This window comes from Oreochromis niloticus, unplaced genomic scaffold, assembly GCF_001858045.2.
Source record: "Oreochromis niloticus isolate F11D_XX unplaced genomic scaffold, O_niloticus_UMD_NMBU tig00002256_pilon, whole genome shotgun sequence".
NCBI lineage: Eukaryota > Metazoa > Chordata > Actinopteri > Cichliformes > Cichlidae > Oreochromis > Oreochromis niloticus.
In genome coordinates, this window is record NW_020327605.1 from 17297 (window position 1) to 21620 (window position 4324).

Here is a 4324-nt window from a genome sequence, read left to right on the forward strand (position 1 = left end):
TTATTGAAGAACAGCTGATTGTTCTGTAAATAGTTTGAAATGGTTATTTAAAAAAAGGGTAAAAGGTAAATGGATGCAAATAACTTTGTTGTTTGCAAAACTTGTGCATAGGATTTTAAAATTGACAATTAATATTTGCATTTGAAGTTATGAAATATGATTCATTAAACATGTTTATGGTTGTTACAGTAAAAATAAAACTTTTTCTACTCTGATTTTATGTTGTTTGTCTGATTTTAGATCAATTCTGGTTATACAGTATGACAAAATGAGAACATAACTGTAAATTCAGGCACGTGAGGTTGTGCTAAAAAGAATGATACCAAACAAGGCAAAGCAAATAGTTTTTAAAGGGAAAATGTGGAGGGAAAATCAAGAGTAGTAAAAAAATGGCCAATTATACCCTGGACGCCAGAGGGTTAAAAGTTTTTTTAAAAGTAACGCAATAGTTACTTTTCCAAGTAATTAATTACTTTTAGAATATTGTAACTCAGTTACTAACTCAGTTACTTTTTTGAAGAAGTAACTAGTAACTATAATTGAATTACTATTTCAAAGTAACTTGCCCAACACTGTTGATCAGTGACCTTGTGATACAGCATTCATCCTCTCTGTTGCATGAGTGTGTAAAATCTTGCATCTGACCATCACCAGCCATTTATCTTTATTTATTTATATTTATTCATAAATAAATAAATGCATACATACATACATAAATACATTCTGTTTACACTTACCATAAATCTGGCCATCTGGCCTATTCCCTGTGTTTGATTAGAATACATACGAAACATTTCCTGTATATCACTATAATTGTAATAGAATGATAAAATATTAATGTGGAAGAAATATCAAAATTTGTTTTACAAGTAGTTTTAAAAAACTAATAAAAAACTGTTAATCGCTTTAGCAACAACAGTGTTTGTTTAGCACATTAGTGCTGGTTCATAGGGGGTTGTCTGATTGTTTGGGCTTTGTCTGTATTGTTGTAGGTTATTCACTGTATAGTATAAAGTGCAAAGGTGAATGTTTTGGTGATTTGGTACTATATGAATAAAACTGAATTGAATTGAATATAATTGGATAGCAAGATAAAAAAAATATTGGCTCTGTCTTTAATAGTAAATACTTAAATATAGAAATAATACTGAAACAAATACAATTCAGCATGAAAACTCTGTATTACTGACTCTGTATTCTGTATACCAACCTGACGCTCTGTGTGTGCATGTTTGAATGTCTATCCATTAAAGTCTATGTAACAATTATTCAGTTATCAGGATTATTTATGCATGTTTTGTTTTCATTTGTCAGTTTGACATTTGAACTAAATTTAGGAGGCATATTTGTGGACTGGGGTGGCATTATATAACCAGCACAGAAGAGACATATTGTCAGGAGTTTTCCTGTAATGCAACTCAGATTGGAATAAGTGACACTCAGACAGGTTTTACAAATTAACGTGCACGGGAGAGAACTGGACAGGCGCCGTTCCTTCGCTTGACCTCAGTTGCTCTCGTCCGCCCTCCCGTAACACTGCTCCTTTATTGTGGTTACATGAATATGCATAGTTTCATTAACATATGACGTATACCTTGTGTGTGTGTGTGTGTGTGTGGAGTGAGATATGATCCCGTGAAGACTCCCCAAAGCTGGTGCCAGGAGTCTAACGGTACATCTAAACAAAAGGCTCTTAGACTCAAACAGATATACGTGTGTTTGCTATACCATATATCAGCAAGAGAAGATACGACCTCTCCTAGGAGACGTGTGATCTATGCCAGAACACTCTGAGGAGGAGTGAACGCACTCCCCTCTTCATGCTACACAGAGTTGTTACAGACCTCCTAGGATAAGACATTCTTTCAATCTACAAATGATTATATACTTCTAAGCATATATGAGTAAACATTTCTAAGCATAAATGGCAATAAACAATAGGACAAGGTGTGACCTCTCCCATGCTCCCAGGATGTGGGTGTGAAAGTCAGAGAGCTCTGGAAAGCACACAAAGCTTGCACAACATAACTTCTCTAGTAAAAAAGAGCAAACACATCTAGAAAACCTTAAACATAATGTACTTCTAAACATAAACATAATAAAATCTTTCAACACATATAAAGAGTCAACAGTGGAGAGGCACAAAGAGAGGAAACTCAGAAACAAAATACTCATAAGGCCGGTCATTGTGAGGTGTTGAGTGCGATATCTTTCCATGTTGGTCACAATCTGCAGTCACCTGATTGTTTCGTTGTGTCTTGCAGCTCCTTTTGATACAAAGTTTATAATTGAAATTTTAAAAAAGAGATTTTTTTAAACATCTTTGAACTTAGAATGAAAAAAAATTCACAAAACAGCATGTAGTAGTAGCAAGTATTATCACTATATTTGCTCACTCTGAATTTACAAGTAATATTTTTCAAAGAAAAAAATGTTGTGCAAGCGACAAAAGACCATAAAAATGAGCATCCTAGGAAAGATGAGACTTTCAGGTAAAGATGAGCACAGGGTCATAAAGAGAGACTGAAATGTAATGTTTATGAATTTTGTTTTCTCTTCCGCTCTTCATCATACATTCAGTTCAGTACATTCATGAGATGACTTTGATTCAATTATTTCCTCTTATGAAACCACAGAACTTTTGACCCTTTACAGAGCTTACTTTACTTTACTTGCGTTCCAAATAGATTTTATGTTTTGAGCTCTTAATTACACCTACAAAGCTCAGGACTTTCATAACACAGAACATGAGTCAGTGGCCATTTTATATAAGACATGTTTTTTTTTCTTTTTTTGCAGATGACCAGTGTGTCAAAATATTAAACAAACTAAGGTATGAAGCCTCCTAAAAACTAAAAACAACATTACATTTCTTTAAATTTATGAAGGTTGCATGAGCTCAGGTAAGAATCTCTTTAATTTTATTATCATGCTAAAGTTAACAGCACTCTCTCCTTAAACTATTCAGTCTTTTCTTTCTCAGTTTTGACTCTCCAAAGACAATGATTTCAGTCTCTCTGGGTAAAAATTTCGAACAACAACCTTTAAAAGCGCTATATAAATACAGGCCATTTACCATTTAAGGAATATTTTTCTCTATTTAAAAGTAATTTAAAATGTACAAATCTTCATCAGTGTTGTTCTTCAGTCTGCAGCTTCACTTTCTGTGTGTCAATCCTTTATATATGTATTGATTGCAGGTGCTGACACGCCTTCATGGTTCAGACTGGTTATACTAACAGAGCAGAGTTCAGATGTATTAGATTACAATCCAGTTCCTCATGACTTACTGTTGGCACCGTGTTCCTTTAATTCTTTAAAACTAAAAACAATGAGCTAAATTTCATTCCTCTCATCACTCTTATTATCCGATCAAATGTTTGAACAACAACTTCAGAAAGTCTTGAGCACATTTAGTTATTTGCTGGTGCAGGGGCGACGATTGGGGTTTATTTTGCAGTCTTTAGGCCCGGGCAACTTGGAGTCATCGAGCTGACCATGAACTTGTCTGTATATCAAAGTGTGCTTGAGTCAATTGTGAGGCCATGTCTTCTACTGCTAAAGCATGCCCTTCACTGGGTCATGAGACAGGGTCATTCAAGTTATTTCATCTAAAAGTTATCCTACAAACTACTCATTCAAAATGTTTTCGTTAATTACATTTTCGACACTGTGTAATATGACATTTGTACAGTGTTGGTCAAGTTACTTGAAAAAAGTAATCAGTAACTAATTACTGATTACTTCCCCAAAAAAGCAATCCCGTTACTTTACTGATTACTTATTTTCAAAAGTAATTAATTACTTAGTTACTTTTTAAAAACACGATTTACAACCTGAATAGGTGATAAAGCGATAGATCTTTCAGCCCAATTCTACTTTTTCTGCATAATCCATCATACAAAATGTAATCAAATGGAATAGTCTCTTTTTAAAACTTGTTTTATTAGTTTTAATCTTTTAACTTTATGCATCAGGCAAAAATTTAATTATATGCAACATTCTCTGACTGGAAGAAATTTGTTTAACATTTAAACCTATTTTCTGCACATTCCTGCACATAAAATAAAATTTTTTTTGTGTTTACACTCACTCTTTTAAATAGATGCAAGTAAAACACAGCAGAAAATAAATCAAATCAAATACTAGCGGTCCTGTTGCTCTATTTTCACCTATAAAGCAGGAGTGGGTTAGGCGGAGGTTTACCCTGGTCCAGGTGTGCCGCAGCGGTCAGTGGAAAAATCCGCGAGTTTCTCTGTGAATTTCACATTAAGTCGTAGCGCACTCGGTGCTTGCTTGGAAGTTTAGGGGTTTAAAAAGAAGT